The sequence below is a fragment of the Scyliorhinus canicula genome, chromosome 13 (genome assembly GCF_902713615.1).
Source record: "Scyliorhinus canicula chromosome 13, sScyCan1.1, whole genome shotgun sequence".
NCBI classification, from domain to species: Eukaryota; Metazoa; Chordata; class Chondrichthyes; order Carcharhiniformes; family Scyliorhinidae; genus Scyliorhinus; species Scyliorhinus canicula.
Window position 1 is genome coordinate 155,184,534 of NC_052158.1, and position 17,991 is coordinate 155,202,524.

Consider the following 17,991-nt stretch of genomic DNA (forward strand, 5'->3'; position numbering starts at 1 on the left):
CCCGGAGACATCCATGAGCCCAGTTTCTTCGGCCGCTGGCTGCGGTGTTGCAGCATCCAAGATTTCAGACCTAAACAATGCAATTTTCCACAGCAGCAAGCATGACGTTGGACCTTGATGTAAATCTTGCCCGCATGATGGCTGGATTTTCCCACGGCGGAGGAGATTCAACATTGACTGCCGCCGTCATCATCGGGTCCCGCCCAAGGCAATGGCAATTTGCACAGTTCGCCCGCGGGAGCGGAAAATCCCGCCCAATGGGTGGGAGCGGGTTAGGGCGGAGTCAAACCCAAAGATTTTGTGAAACCTGACCCCAACCTGACCAATGTGCACATGTCCCAATTATTACTTTGCTGTCTCCCTGCAACTGACCACATTCCAAAAGATATTTCATCAACCGTGACGCACTTTGGAAAAACCCTGAAGGAGGCCGGGTAAATGCAAATTCTTTTATCTTGATCCATGAAAATCAATAATATTGGGAGGTGCAAATTTCATTCAGTGTACAGCAGCTGTTAGGACATAGGAGCATTTGGAACTTGACTTGACGGTGTTACAGCTTGACAAGTCTTTCCCAAGCAGCTGTCACAATGTACTGTCAATGTATGTAAATCTTCGAGGTTAAAAACGAGAGCACAACACATTGCAACAATGAGCAGCCAAAGAGACAAAAGGCGCGGCGTTCCGCACGAAATAAATCGTGTCGAGACATGTTCACGAAAGGTGGAAATGGACAGAGATGTCGTCAAGGTTTATCTCCAAGGACTGCTACAACTCATTCAGAGTGTAACATTTCACAATGCCTGATACATCCTGTTATAATGAAAATTAGCACTTGCTATTACACAGGACCTTCTCGTGTCAGAGCGCCGGAAGCTATTTGTAAATTATTATATTTGTATGTATTTAAGGCGATCAAAGTTGACGGAAACAGACTGGAGAGAAACTACTTCTTGTTGTGTCTTGGGTTAGACCATGCCCAGGGTAAATGCATTTAGTTCTGGGCATCACATCTCAGGAAGAATATATTAGCCTTGGAGGAGATGCTGCACAGGGTCATGGGATAAACTGTGAGCACAGGTGCACAAACGTGGCTTGTATTTGAGTATAAAATATTGAGAGGCATTTCATGGGCTCTTCTCTCGTGGGGAGAATCCAGAAGAAGACAATGTAAACTTAAAATGAGGGCCATATTGTTCAGGGGCGATGTCTGAAAGCTCTTCCTCACACAAAGTGGAGTGAAAATCCTTTACCCCCCAAAGAGGCCTGTAGCCACCTAAGATGGACACTGGGCTACAAAATGGAGAACTGCTAAGGCTGCAGGGAAAAACCAGTCTTAGCAAGGACAAGCAGTTTGCAGAAGACTAATTAGCATTCTGCACGTACAGAAACCAGTTTGTGGCCAGGTGCAGAGTCTCAGCCAAAGGTGTAAATGGCAACAAGATCTACATAGTAATGAGGTGATCCAGATCCAGACCCCACACAATAGAAACATTTAAGTATGAATGGATACTTTTGAGTAGACACCCAGACAGAACGGCACCACTGTATCCAACACAAAGAACCATAGGGACAGCCCACCCATCGAGAAACGACCCTCAGATTGGGGGGTTTGGAAGATATCGATTGGGAAAGGCCCAATCGATACATGGCAGGTAAAAAACCCGCCCCGAAGGGGCACGGACTTCTAGGGACTATAAGAATAGACCCCGCACATGGTTCGGTCTGTTGCTTCCAGACTCCGGCCCAGACTTGTTACATCGCATCCTGACTCCAGTTTCAGCACCGGCCGTTGAGCATCAGCCATCGAACTGTAAGTGCCAATACAACGATCGCTACGTGATCCAGACTTTGCTAGATCCTGACAACTTTAAGTACCTGAGAGTTGCAGACCAAGAACGGGACGAAGGCCTTGCTCCCTGACCTTGACTGTTCCTGTCTAGATAAGTATTTTAGTTGTTTAGTATTAGAAGTAAGTTAGTCTCTTTAGCGTATGCATGTGTATTTATTATATTTGTCATAATAAATATCAATCGTTTGGACTTACTAATCGGTGTACAGATTTATTACTTTGAACCTGACCTTGATATACTTGTGAGGTGTCTAAATACGGCACCTGGCGACTCCTGAGCATAATTACATACACAGAGCCAGAGTAGTGTTAAGCACACGGCCTTTAAACAGAGGCGTGTTAATACACTCCAGTAAAACGAGCAACATTTAGTGGCGACATCCTGACGGGACGCGGTTACAAGTGGCACCCACACTCCGTCGAGGACCCAGAAATTTGAATTAGAAATCTGAGTAAAGAAAAGAAAAAAAAATCACAAGTAATCAAGGTGTTCAAACGAATAAACATAATTCGGAAGTATGTTTCGTGCATGCGTACTAACAGGGTTGTAAGGAAAACCTGAGAACTTTTGTTGCGACGAACTTTCAGGAGTTTTGTGAACGGAACATAGCGTAAGCCTTACCCGTCTTGTAAAACATAACCTCAACACCCTCTGTTCCAAATTTAAGCAAGAAAGATAAAATGGCCATGCAGGCAATGGAACGCCTCATGAACCCAGAACGGTTTGTGGTCGCAGCGACCAGCAGTAGCCGAGTAGGTCAGTGTCCCGTGTGGGAGCTGGAACTCCGCAAGTATCTGCAAGGAAAGGGATGGCCCCTTTGGAAAGAGTTCTGTATGAATGAGGAGACAGGTCCCGGAAGTATAGGACATACTTGGTGGGAGAACCTCTCTCAAATTCATAAGAAAAACCTTAGTAAATCACGCAAGCCGATGGCAATCGTGTCCTGTTTGGCACAGTTGCGAGGCACTGAGGAAGTCGTTCAGACGCTCCGGGCAGAATTAGAAGAACGAAATAGGATGAGCAAAGTGGATGTCAGGGACATCGAGAAAAAGAATATGGAACTTAGAGGGAAGCTGGCAGAGAAGGGTAGCGAGGTAGATGATGCCAAGAGGGCACATCAGTCATGTCTAGCCCATCTCAGCAGTTCCCAGACCCAGTACGAAAAGGCCTATCAGGACGTGCAACGTGCCGTCCTGATAAGAGAAGAATCAGAGAAGCAGGTAGAGGCATTGCAGAGGCAATGCTCTGACCTAAAGGCAGCTTTAAGAGCACTCCATGCTGCCACCACAGAACAGAGACAAAGTACAGTGGATCATGCAAAGTGTAGAAAGCAGATTGCGGAGCTGCAATCTCTGCTTTCAGTGCAGAATGGGTTCCAAAGTACTTTTGGAACACAGCTAGATGAGGAGAATGCCCCAGACTGGCAGGAATTAAGTGAGACAGCTTAGCGTTATGTTCAAGGAAATTGTGCGCCAGCAGCGCAGCAGAAAAGACAAGCACCCCAACCCTCCACAGATCAGATAGTTACCGCACCAATGAATCCAGTCACCACTCAAAGGAAAGTGACCACAGAAGGCGCACCCGATATCACCTACACCACCCCCTTAACTGTAACCCAACTCAGGGACGCGTGTGAGAAAATCACTCCGTTTCTCCCCACCGCAGACCCCCACCAATTTTTCGCGAAAGTGAAACAGCAGGCAACCATGTACGGCCTGGATGAGAGAGAGCAGGTTAAGCTCACGGTTCTGAGCTTAGACCAGTCAGTAGTAGCAGCCCTCCCCGACCCACAGAACGTTGGAGGAGGCACACTAGAGGAAATGCACACCTCCATTTTAGATGCCATAGGGTATAACCGAGGTGACCCAGTCGAAGGACTTAACAAGTGCCGACAAAAGAAAACAGAGCACCCCACAGCATTTGCAGGAAGGCTGTGGATCCATTTTAACGCAGTTTACGGCGATTTAAATAGAGCACATTTGAACCGTGAAAACATGGTTAAATGGACGCGCACCATAATTTCCCATGCCACAGATGCAGGACAGAGTGCTTGCAACAGTTATGACCCCTTAGAAGAAGCCCACAATGAGAAATGGGTCCTGAAAAGATTGTCCCGCGCTTGGGAGCAATCAGTTCAGGGCGAAGGCAAAGTAAAGTCCCCAGAGGAAGCTCAGGCTGCAGCGGACATTCAGGCAGTGAGAGCACACCAAAGCCCCGCATGGGTAAATAAAGGAAAGAACAGCCCTCCACAGAAGTCGCTCGAATGTTACAACTGTGGCCAGTTAGGACATTGGGCTAAGGAATGTAATGCACCCCAAAGATCGCAGAGAGGCCAGCAGACAGGCACTCTGAATAGAAACATAGCAAAGCCGATTCATAGTATAGGGATACAGTCAGGACAGACCAATGTGGACGGGACGGACTGGCGGTGTTCGGGCTCCCCCACTTGGGTCTGTGACACTCTTTGGGATCAATCCGGAAGACCGGTAGTCACAGCTAAGGTTAGAGGGAAGCCCATAGAGTTACTTTGGGACACAGGAAGGTCCCACACCACGATTAATTCCACCACCACGGTACAGGCAGACACGTGGCTGACCACCTCCACCATCACACTTAGCGGTTTCACAGGACACTCGCAGCAGGGACACATTACAGCACCCGTAGCAATCCAGCTAGGGAACATTTCCACCAAACACCCAGTCGTTTTAGTAAATCTTCCCCGTTCAGCAGAACACATACTGGGAATAGATTTTACGAATGCCCATAGCCTGTCGTTCGACCCAGTTAACCAGTGTGTCTGGCAAATAGCGAGATCAGACAGAGCACCCGCTACTCTCACAGTTGGAGAGTACGCTAATCGGATTAGCGCAGTAGGCGACTATTCATTTGACCCGACTACACTAAACACGGACAGACAAGTGAGAGCAGTTTTAAACAAACACAGGACAGCATTTGCCAGTCACCGGCACGACTGCGGCAGAATGACTGGACAAGTTCACGTTACCGGACCTGACCCCCGACCACAGAAACAATACAGATTTCCCCTAGAAGCAGAGGGCGAAATAGAGAAAGTGATAGGTAGCTTATTGGAGCAAGGGGTGCTTAGAACAGTAGCCTCAACCAATAATGCCCCTATTTGGCCAGTGAGAAAGCCCGACGGATCATGGCGTCTGACCATTGATTATCGGGAACTCAATAAAGTAACCCCAGCAGTAGCCCCCACGGTAGCAACAAGTCCCGAGACCATGCTCAAACAGGGACTCAACTCCAAATTCTTCACGGCATTGGACATTAGCAATGGCTTCTGGTCAATCCCATTGGCAAAGGCGTGCCAGTACAAATTTGCCTTCACGTTCAAAACACAGCAGTATACGTGGACATGCCTCCCACAAGGATTCCACAATTCCCCCTCCATTTTCCACCGACAGCTGGCGAATGGTTTAGAAAATTTTTCCCGCCCCGAATGTCTGGTACAGTATGTGGACGACCTACTACTGCAGACAGACACAAAGGCAGAGCACATTACGCTTCTGGCCGAACTCCTGGAACTTTTAACCTCGATTCGATGTAAAGTTAACCCCAGAAAGGCCCAGATATTGGAAAATAAAGTGATGTATTTGGGTACAGTCATCACACACGGCAAACGCGAGATCGAATTCAAAAGAATTGATTCGATTGTCAAATTGCCCCTTCCCCAGAATGTTTCAGCCCTCCGGTCGTTCTTAGGACTGGTTGGGTACTGTCGGAACCACATCGATGGATTTGCGACAAAGGCAGCCCCACTCTCAGACCTCCTTAAGAAAGGAGCCCCTTGGGAATGGCTTCCGCAGCATACAGAGGCTGTGGAAGATTTAAAGAGAGCCCTTAGCGCAGCACCCGCGCTACAAGTCCCAGACCAACTCTCCCCCTATGCAATAGAGGTAGCGAGCACAGATCTGACCCTCTCGGCCGTGTTACTTCAGGAACGGCACGAGCAGCTACGACCCGTGGCTTATGCCTCCCGACTGTTAGACCCAGTAGAACAAGGATTCTCAGCCTGCGAGAGGCATCTCCTAGCAGTTTTCTGGGCAGTACAATACTTTTCTTACATTACCGGACTCAACCCCACCACCATTTTGACCGAGCACACCCCCACACAGTTACTCCTAGACGGTCGACTGAAGGACGGTTCAGTTAGCCAGATTAGGGCAGCTAGGTGGACACTACTTTTACAAGGACGCGACATTACGGCAAAACGGACCCGGACACACACATTTTTAGCCGACAACCTCCAATATCCAGGACGGCCCCATGATTGTGAAATTGTAGCACCCCTACACAACACAGGACCCTTCATAGCGAAGACACCCCCCAGGAAGATAGAGAACCCAAGACAAAGCCCCCAATACACAGACACGTGTGGCCCACTAAAGATATACGTAGACGGTTCATCCACGGTTTTAGATGGTGAGCGTATCACTGGATGCGGCATCTATGTCGAGGACAGGCAGGGTCGCGCACTTGAAGAAATAGCTTTAAAATTGCCAGGTCACTTAGGCGCGCAGGCAGCAGAGCTCGCGGCCATAGCTTATATAGTGGACCACCCCGATTCTTTCCCCAGCCCGGCGGACATATATTCGGACAGTCTATATGTCTGTAACAGCTTAACAGATTTTCTACCCCTGTGGAGGACACGAGGTTTTGTCTCCGCAGACGGGAAACCCCTTCCATCAGCCCCTTTACTCCGCCACATCCTAGACAAAGCGAAGGATAGGACCTTTGGCATTATAAAAGTTAGATGCCACCATAGGTCATCCCCCCTTGGAATGTAAAAGCCGACGCACTGGCAAAAGCAGGTTCCAGGCGAGGACACTTTTGGACACCCCCAGCTAGCGCACCAGCTAGCGCCCCTGTGAGCGCAGTTCAAGTCTCACAGACAGACATTAAGGATTTAGCAGAGACACAGAAGCAGGATGAGGATCTCAGGGAGATTTTTAAAGGAAATTTTGTGCCCCAGTATGATAAGTTCCGACACGCTCTGACCACACATGAGGGTGTGATCATCAAGGACCAGCTTTATGTGGTACCACAGCAGGACAGAAACCAAATGATTGCCTTGTTCCATGACGGACACGGACATCAAGGGATCGACCCGACCACGAGGCACCTCAGGCAACTCTGTTGGTGGCCTAACTTAAGGACCGATGTAACCCATTACATTGAAAATTGCCTTATTTGCGCCCAGAATAACCCGGAGAGGTATTCCAAGAAGGCACAGCTTCGGCATACTCGACCAGTTAATGGCCCCTGGACAAACCTCCAGATCGACTTTATAGGACCATTGCCCCCTTGTAGGAATGGCTATAAATACGTGCTGGTTGTAATTGATACCTTTACCAAATGGGTAGAGGCATTCCCCTCATGCACGAATACAGCTAAGACAGCTGCAAAGATCCTGACCCACCACATCTTCACGAGATGGGGTTTACCTAGAAGTATTGATTCGGACCAGGGATCTCACTTCACAGGACGTGTCATGAAGAACGTCCTGACCATATTCGGCATCAAACAAAATTTTCACATTGCGTATCACCCACAGTCCAGCGGGATTGTAGAGCGCATGAATCGGACCCTAAAATCTACCCTTAGAAAAATGGTTCAAGAGAACAATTCTACATGGGATTCAGTGCTCCCATTTGCACTAATGTTTATCCGCAACACGGTTTCTACATCTACAGGTTTCACCCCACACACACTCATGACCGGACGCCCTATGAAAGGTACTGAATTCCTTTTAGGACTGGACATGGCTAGCCCCGAAGTGACGGCCCTCACGCATGAGAAAGCTGTTAAAGACCTGGTTGAGACTGTGAGGTCTGCACAGATCGCAGCCGCAGTTCAACTAGGAAAACGCCGCAGACAAAGCACAGCCTGCTTTAATAAGAACGTACACCCCACAGAATTCCAGCAGTTTTTTGGCACCAAAATTTTCAGGCCAGTATTCAATTTCGGACAAAATTAGCCCCTCAGTTTACAGGATAAAATACCCCAATGGAAAGACTGCGTGGTTCCATATTAACCAACTGAAGGCATATGGAACACAGTCTAACCATGCACACCATGTCCTGCTAGACGCAGCAGAACACCTCGCCCCGCCCACTAGAGACACGTTTCCACCATCCCCCTCACAGACCAGTTCATCATCGGACTCGCCCACGACTCCGCCCACTGACCACAACAGACCACGCCCCAAAACGCCCACAAGCTGCCACAGCAGAGACAGCGATACTGACACTGACTTTGAGGACAGCCACAGCACACAACCCTACAGCCCACACTGCAGCGACTATGACCCCGACTCCAGTGACCCCATGGAAGTCACCTATATAAAATATCCAGACCCACCACCCGACCCCGACTACCCCGACAATGCCCATTTAAGTTTGGACCCAACACTTTGGCACAGGGACAATTCATACAGACTTGTCCGTAACGATGAAAGTGACCCCCGGTCACATAATTCAAAAATTGCATGCCTGATCCACACAAGGGTGTGGGATCCGGGAGAGCAGGACGACACGGTGTCTGAATCCCGATACGGCAACCCCTTTGTGACCCTGTTCACAGAGACAGAGGAAAAGTGAGGTGTCCAGATGATGTAAAATAGGAACCGCTTGAGGGAAGCGATATCCTTTCTGATGGAACCTGCACGTATGTTTTGTTTGTTAGTTTGTGTTTGTTTGCTTGTTGATATGTTAAGGGTTTTGATTGCAGATCTTTTCAGCTGAAAAGATTGTGACCACCTTACACGCACACTAGTTTCTCCGCTGAAACCTTTGAGAACTTCAGTTGTATCCTCTGGTGAACTGACACGGTTCATGGCTTTTTCCCTGTTTTTAGATGTTGGAGCATCTTGGCTCCTCCCTTGTTTTTTAGGTGCCCCTCTATTCGGTGAATAGAGGCTGCAATCCCACAGTTAACACATTCTTGCCCGTTTACTCCAGGTTACTCAGGCAGTGGAGAAACGGCATTGAGGACCCGCACTGTCTGAGAACCCACTTTGGTCAGCCAAACTCGGGTACGGCACAGCACGCCTTACCCGGGGATCCCATCCAAATCTTATCCGTAGCGGCCCATACGACCTTTTGTTTCAAAATTTGTTTTCATTTTTCGTTAGGTAGCCCTTAGGCCGCCATCCCACATGCTATTTACATCCAGGAACATTCGGATGGTAAATTGGCAAAGCCTGCGAGACGGCTCGCAGGAGGAAAGTTGTTAGGTGTATATCTGCTCCTAAATTCGCTTTTGAAAAAAAAAATGAGGGGAGTCACAGGGTGTGACTTGGCCAGTCATTTAATGGGTCAATTGGAATGAGAGGACAGATACACTAGCAAGTACGGATATTAAACTGTGTATTGACAGATACTGTGCTTGATCCCATAGCTTTCGAAGAGTCGAAAGAGGGTTCACGGCAAGGATCGGCCATACAGGAGGAAGAGAACAAAGAGAACGAAGAGAAGACCATGATGGAAGCCTACCTATTACTGTTAAATGTTGTATTTGTATATGTGGAAGCAAGTCACGTTTCCCCCACAACCCCCGCCGTCAATGTTTCCCTCACACCAACTTCCCCGTGCTCAGCTCTGATCAGCGAAGTTCAGACCTGGTGCACAAAATTTATGACATGGTATTCAATGTCGTACGTGATTGAATCACTGCTGGTGATTGCAATCCTCTGCGTAATTGTACGGACCCTCAGGTTGAGGAAATGGAGAAGGAGAGCCTCCCGTTCCTGCCCCTCAACCATTTACGGAGTTCAATCCCCTATTTTCGGTTTTCACCAATCCCCCCAGCCCCTCAATGAATAAAGCAATATGTTAATAAAGATACCAATTTATTATATTGTTCTGAACTCGACTGCCGAGTCAGAAAGTGATATGTAATGTGGTGTGAATGGATAAGGTTTTTAGGCTGTAATAAAATGTTTAAAGTAAGATAAGGATAGTACTTGTGATAGGTAGAGGTTCCCGGTTATTGGTAATGCATGTCCCCTTTGACATAGCGCCAAGTAGAAATGTCAGATAAAAAAATTTTCTTGCCATAGTTAAAGAAAGCGTAGACGCCCAGGAACTTGCTGAGGTCAGGGAACACAAAGAGGGCACCCAAAGGCACTCGAAGAAACGTGCATAGGTGATCCTTCACAATTTCTTGTGAGGATCATAAGGAGGGAATGTAGCCACCTAAGATGGACACTGGGCTACAAAATGGAGAACTGCTAAGGCTGCAGGGAAAAACCAGTCTTAGCAAGGACAAGCAGTTTGCAGAAGACTAATTAGCATTCTGCACGTACAGAAACCAGTTTGGGGCCAGGTGCAGAGTCTCAGCCAAAGGTGTAAATGGCAACAAGATCTACATAGTAATGGGGTGATCCAGATCCAGACCCCAGACAATAGAAACAGTTAAGTATGAACGGATACTTTTGAGTAGACACCCAGACAGAACGGCACCACTGTATCCAACACAAAGAACCATAGGGACAGCCCACCCATCGAGAAACGACCCTCAGATTGGGGGGTTTGGAAGATATCGATTGGGAAAGGCCCAATCAATACATGGCAGGTAAAAGACCCGCCCCGAAGGGGCACGGACTTCTAGGGACTATAAGAATAGACCCCGCACATGGTTCGGTCTGTTGCCTCCAGACTCCGGCCCAGACTTGTTACATCGCATCCTGACTCCAGTTTCAGCACCGGCCGTTGAGCATCAGCCATCGAACTGTAAGTGCCAATACAACGATCGCTACGTGATCCAGACTTTGCTGGACCCTGACAACTTTAAGTACCTGAGAGTTGCAGACCAAGAACGGGATGAAGGCCTTGCCCCCTGACCTTGACTGTTCCTGTCTAGATAAGTATTTTAGTTGTTTAGTATTAGAAGTAAGTTAGTCTCTTTAGCGTATGCATGTGTATTTATTATATTTGTCATAATAAATATCAATCGTTTGGACTTACTAATCGGTGTACAGATTTATTACTTTGAACCTGACCTTGATATACTTGTGAGGTGTCTAAATACGGCACCTGGCGACTCCTGAGCATAATTACATACACAGAGCCATAGCAGTGTTAAGCACACGGCCTTTAAACGGAGGCGTGTTAATACACTCCAGTAAAACGAGCAACAGGCCGTTTTGCTAATACTGCAAAGCTTGGTGTCCTGGACCCTTCCCCTCGTCCCAATCTCCCGACCGGAATTCTATGGTTTGGCACTGTATGGAATAACAGCCAATAACAGCAGTGTTTTCTGACATCAAAAGGAACAGTATCACCAACAATGGTACTGACTCTCCAGTTTAGAGTGAGAAGGGGAATCTAAATCTAAACGTGTTCCACGGAGCACTTGAGAAAGTGAGTTGCTTTTGTGGGTTTACCCTTTGTCATGGGAGAGATCTCGCTTGCTTTTCTTCGGTACGGTAGCATGGCGGTTAGCATAAATGCTTCACAGCTCCAGGGTCCCAGGTTCGGTTCTCGGCTGGGTCACTGTCTGTGCGGAGTCTGCACGTCCTCCCCGTGACTGCGTGGGTTTCCTCCCGGTGCTCCGGTTTCCTCCCACAGTCCAAAGATGTGCGGGTTAGGTGGATTGGCCATGCTAAATTGCCCGTAGTGTCCTAAAAAGTAAGGTTAAGGGGGGGGTTGTTGGGTTACGGGTATAGGGTGGATACGTGGGTTTGAGTAGGGTGATCATTGCTCGGCACAACATCGAGGGCCGAAGGGCCTGTTCTGTGCTGTACTGCTCTATGTTCTAAAACCATGCCATGGGATCTTTACCATCCAGCTAAGGAGGCAAAAGGGGCCTCACTTTAATGTGTCATCCACCTCCAACAGATCAGCACTCCCTCTATAATGCACTGGAATATCAGCCTGGACTTGGTGCTCAAGTCTAGAGTGGGACATAAAACTATAACCTCCCGAGTTCGAGTTAAGAATGCTGCCCACTGAGCCCACAGCTGAATCTGTAAGGGAACAATTTGCTCATGTAAAATAATTAGTGTTGGGCTCCATTTACCCATTCAGCAGTTAAATATCCAGGTACTTGTGGGCATCCGCGAGTGCCAACGCCAGAGGATAGCGGGACTTCCGGATCTCACTCCATCTGCCCCTCTGTCCCATAGAGGAACCCAGGGCCCCTCAACGTCCCATAGGGAGGGGGATCAGCTGGTGCATATCCCGGGGCCTTCCTCCCAGGACACACTGGGGCTATCCAGCCCGTCTGACTCCCCCCTCCCCCCCTTCCTGTGACTGACACAGCTCTAGCCCCACCCACCGTCGAGGGCAACGGTGACACACCCAACAGCAGGTCGGCGCATGGCAGCTCTCGGTCCTCCAGAAGCCGTTCGCCAAAGGTCATCTCAGACAACAGGGCGTGACAGACAGCAGACCGCACCCCACCTCAGCAGTGGATCCTCAGCGGCACAGATCGGAAGGTTAAAAACATATCGGATCACAACCTGGACACGAGTGATGTTAGACACTTTTACACCTTGAACACGCATGTTGGTATGTCAGCACCTATGTTATGTATTAAATATCACCGTTGCAACCCGTTTGAGCCTGCCCGCTCTCATCTGATTGCTGCATGTCCTCGTGGGGTATTACAGCACGGAAACAGGCCCTTCAGCCCATCTCGTCCGCGCCAGCTATCAAGAACCTACCTACTCCAATCCTATTTTCCAGCATTTGGCCAGTAGCCATGTATGCTATGACGTTTCGAGTACTCCCCTAAATATTTCTTAAAGGTTGTGAGGCTTCCCACCTCTACCAAACTCTGCTCATTGCCCCCTCCCAAGGGGGAAAAGTACCTTCCTGCCCAATCTACCTCTGTCATTCACACCTCAATCAGTTCCCCATTGGTCCTTCCTGCTCCAGGGAAAACAACCCCAGCCTATCCAGTCTCTCTTGATAGCTGAAACACTCCAGCCCAGGCAACGTCCTGATGAATCTTCTCTGCACCCTCTCCAGTGAAAGCAGTTCCCTCCTATAGTGTGGCCACCAGAACTGCACATAATACCCCAGCTGGGCCCTAACCAGCGTTTTATACAGCTCCATCATAACCTCCCTGTCCTTATATTCAATGCTATGGGACAACTGGAGGATTGTAGGAATATTGGATCCTAAATATTGTGGCAATTTAAGGGTTAAAAACATGGGGTTAGAGTGTGTTTGACCGCAGTGGGCATGTTTTTAAAAAGGATTTTGTTTTGCAGGGCCTGGGAGCTTTTAGGAGGCAGAAGGTGACATTGACAAGAGGAATGTATTTTTCAGTCTGGGCTAATGCACTGTGGTTTGATTGGGGAAAATCCCTGGAGAGTTACTGCGTTTTCAGCCTGGAAAGATAATTTGTTTTCCACCTTGGGGAGGTGATGTCAATGCTGGGTCGAGCTAAGGGATTTAGAGACATTTTGAGAAAGCTTTGGAGAGGAATTGAAGAAGAATTTAATCTGTCTGACCGAAGTCAGGCTAACCAGCCTATAATTTCCCATCTTCTGCCTCCCTCCCTTCAGTTGTGTTACATTAGCCACTTTCCAGTACTCTGGGACCCTCACTGACTTCAGTGATTCCTCAAAGATCATCAGCAATGCCTCCACAATCTCCTCAGCTATCTCCTTCAGAGGCCTGGGATGAATCTCTGTTGTTCCTCCCGAATAACCCCCAAGAATTCCTGCCATTGCTGTTCCACTGTCTTCCCTGCTAAGACTCCTTTTCCAATCAACTCTGGCCAGCTCCTCATAGAACATACAGTGCAGAAGGAGGCCTTTCAGCCCATCGAGTCTGCACCGACCCACTTAAGCCCTCACTTCCACCCTATCCCCATAACCAATAACCCCTCCTAACTTTTTTGGTCACTAAGGGCAATTTAACATGGTCAATCCACCTAACCTGCACATCTTTGGACTGTGGGAGGAAACCAGAGTACCCAGAGGAAACTCACTCAGACACGGGGGGAGAACGTGCAGACTCCGCACAGACAGTGACCCAAGCTGGGAATCGAACCTGGGACCCTGGCGCTGTGAAGCCACAGTGCTAGCCACTTGTGCTACCGTGCTGCCCAGTCCTCCCTCATGTCTTTGTAGTTACCCTTATTTAATTGTAATACCGTAACATCTGATTGCAGCTTCTCCCTCTCAAACTGCAGAGTGAATTCTATCATACTGCAGTCACTGCCCCCTAAGGGTTCCTTCACCTTAAGTTCCCTAATCAAGTCTGCCTCATTATACATCATCAAATCCAGAATTGCCTGTTCCCTAGTAGGCTGTCACAAACTGCTCCAAAAAACAATCCCATAGACATTCCAGACGTTCCATTTCTTGGGTTCCACTGTCAATGTAATTTTCCCAGTCCACCTGCATATTGATGTCCCCCTGATTATTGTAATATTGCCTTTTTTACATACCTTTGCTATCTTCTGATTTATTTTCTGCCCCACATGCTGACTACTGCTTGGGGGCCTGTACACAACTCCCACAGTGTCTTTTCTCCTTTGCGATACCACAACTCTACCCATGCAGATTCTATGCCTTCCCACACTATGCCGTTTCTTGCCATCGATTTAATTTAATTTCTTCCTAACAAGGCAATCCACCCACTCTGCCCATGTGCCCATCGGTTCAATTCCCGTACCAGCCTCCCCGAACAGGCACCGGAATGTGGCGACTAGGGGATTTTCACAGTAACTTCATTTGAAGCCTACTTGTGATAATAAGCGATTTTCATTTCATTCTCTTGAAAGGACATATATCCTTGGATACTTAGCTCCCAGCCCTGATCCCCTTTGCAGCCAAGTCTCTGTGATGCCCACAACATCGTACCGTCCAATTTCAATGTATCTTGTTTCATATACTACATGCATTCAGGTATCAGGGGCCGGTTTAGCTCAGTTGGCTAGACAGCTGGTTTGTGACGTGGAGTGGGGCCAACAAAACGACTGAGGTCATTCATGAAGGCCTCGCTTTCTCAACCTTGCCCCTCGCCTGAGGAGTGGTGACCCTCAGGTTAAACCATCACCAGTCAGCTCCCCCCCCCCCCCCCCTCCCCCCAAAAGGGGAAAGCAGCCTATGGTCATCTGGGACTATGGTGACTTTACTTACTTTTTACTTTGCATTTAGGTACAACACCCTCAGTCCTGCGTTGATCACCCCCTTTCTCATAGTTGTCCCCTTACCTGCTGTGCCCTAACTTAGATTCTTGCCACTTTCCATACTCACGGTTCTATTACTTGTTCTGGAAACTTTACTAACCTCTCTGGAGACTCCCCCCCCCCCCCCCCCCCCCCCCCCCCCCCTCCGCCCCTGCCCCTTAAACAAGTTTAAAGTACTTGTGACCACCCTATTTGGCTTTCCGCTAGGGTCTGGTCCCAAATCGGTTCAGGTGGAGCCCATCAAGACGGTACAGATCCCTCCTATCCCAATACTGCTGCCAGTGCCCCACTAAATGGAACCCTTCTTTCCCGCATCACTCCTTTAGCCATGTATTTACTTCCCCAATCTCCTTATCTCTTTGCCAGTTTATACGTGCCTCAGGTGACAATCCAGAGATTAGAACCTTTGGAATCCTGTTTCAAACTTTTGCTCTGAATTCCTGATATCCCCCAAACAGGACCTCTTGCCTCTGAAGCAGCTGCCATTGATCCTCACCTCAATGTGTAGAAACATTCTTGTTATGACTGACAGCTGCTGACCACTTCAACAATGCTAAATGCTTTCTGCAGTTAGAAAAGAGGAAGATGCTTAAGGCAGCGGCAGATAAGATTCTTGTTGAGCAAGAGAATCACAGGTTATCGTGGGTAGATGGAATTGTAGAACTTAAATCACAAACAGATCAGCCATAACCTCATCCATAGGCAGAGCAGACTCAAGGGGCCGAATTGCCTACTTTGCTCCTATTTCGTATGTTCAGACGATCAGTGTTTGGGGCCTCGACTACTTACAATCTACATTAATGACTTGGATGAATGGACTGAATGTATGGTAGTTAAATTTGCCCATGACACAAAGATAAGTAAGAAAGTAAGTTGTCTTGGGGAGGTAGAGAGTCCGCAAAGGGATGTAGATGGGGGTAGGTGAGTGGACAGAAATTTGACAGGTGGAATAGAATATGGGTATATGTGAACTTGCGCACTTCTATATTCTTCCTGCCAAAGCAATATATCATTTAAATGTTGAGAGATTGCAGAACCCGATGATACAGATGGATCTGGGCGTCCCGGTACAGGAATCACAAAATGTTAGTGTGCAGGTACAGCAAGTGATTAGGAAGGTAAATGGAATGTAGACGTCTATTGAAAGGGGAATTGGATACACAAGTGGGGAAGTTCTCTTGCATCTGCACAGGGCAGGGCCTCAGTGAGATCACGTTTGGAGGACTGCGTACAGTTTTGATCTCCTTATTTGAAAAAGGATCTAACTGTGGGAGAAGCAATCCAGAGGAGGTTCCCTCAACTCATTCCTGGGATGAAGAGCTAATCCTATGGAGAAGGGTTGGTCTTTTTACCCCTTGGAGTTTAGAACGAGAGGTGATCTCATTGAAACACATAAGATCATGAGGGGACTTGAGAGGCTGAACACCGGGAGGGTATTTCCACTTGTGGGAGAGGCTGGAACTAGAGACATGATTTAAGAATAAAGGCCAGGATTCTATGACCCCCCGCCGGGACGAAGAATCCCCGGGGGGAGGCGCAAAACCCACCCCGCTGCCGGCTGCCCTATTCTCCGGCGCTTTTTCGGGGGTCGGCTGGATTCCCGCCACGCCGGTCGGGGGCATTGACAGCGATTTTCCGTGCTCCAATGGGCCGAGTGGCCGTCCAGTTTTGGCCAGTCCGTCGGCGTGAATTACTCACCTGACACCCGACAGGACCTGGCAGTTAAGTATGCGGGGACGATCCTGGGAGGGGGGGGGGGGGGGGGGGGGATCCGTCCCCGGGGTGGAGGGGGCCACAGTGGCCTGGCCCGTGATCGGAGCCTCCTACCAATCCTGCGGGTGGTTTGTTTCCTCCGCGCCAGGCCCCTGTAGGGCTCTGCCATATTGCCTGGGGGCCAGCATGGAGGAGAACCCCCGCGCATGCGCGGACCGACCGGCGTATTTCCGTGCATGCGCAGACCGGCCAGCGCGCGCATGCGCTAGATCACCCCGGCTGTTCCGCTCATGCACGAACTCGCGCCGGCCCTTCGCCGCCGGCTGGAGCGGCGCCGACGACTCTGGCGTCAACCTAAACCCTGAAGATTTGGAGAATTCCTCACTTTCGGGGCTGTTGACGTCGGAGTGGTTGGCGCCAGTTTTCCCGACGGCGTGGGGACTTAGTCCCCAGAAGGGAGAATCCCGCCCAAGAAATCTCCTTTTGAGATGAGGAGATTTTTTCTGTCAGAGGGTCGTCAGTATGAAGAATTCTCTTCCCACAGAGCAATGGAGGCTGGATCATTGAATATATTCACCGCAGATTTAAACAGATTTTGATAAGACGAGGAAGTCATGGTTTGTTGGGAAATGAGGGCAAGCAAATGGGAATGAAACTACAACCAGATCAGGCATGATCTTATTGAATGGTGGAGCAGGCTCAAGGGACGAAATGGCCTACTCCTGCTCCTACGTTGCCATGGTATCCTGGCCAATACTTAGCTCTCAGACAAAATCACTGAAACATATTACCTGGTTATTCTTTTATTACTGTTTGTGGGACCATGTGTGCACATTCTCTTCTGCATTTTGTACAACAGTGACTGAAGTTCAAAGCACTTCATTAGCTGCGAAGCGCTTTGACACAACGAGTGGTTGAGGTCAGGAATGCACGGCCTGAAAGTGCGGCGGAGGCTGGTTTTTCCAGGCATTCAAGGGGGCGTTAGATGATTATCTGAATAGAAACAGTGTGCAGGGGTGCGGGGGGGGGGGAGGCAGGGGTGCGGCACTTGACCATTTGGGAGAGCCGGTGCAGACACGATGGGCCAAATGGCCTCTTTCTGCACCGTAACAATTCTGTGATTGTGAGACACCCTGTGGTGATAATGGCACAATCTAAATGCAAATACTTCTTTCTCTCTAACTGATTTTGCAATCCTGCCATCTCTGCCATTCTGGGGAGTTGGATAACTATACAAGTCTTTGCATGAAAA

At 48.8% G+C, this 17,991-nt stretch overlaps 1 protein-coding gene across 9 annotated transcripts in view; it reads right to left on the minus strand.

The window, feature by feature from the left end:
- fgf12a (fibroblast growth factor 12a) overlaps window positions 1–17,991 on the minus strand; it is a 341,312-nt gene that overhangs the window by 34,332 nt on the left and 288,989 nt on the right. The gene's annotated exons all lie outside the window — the stretch shown is intronic.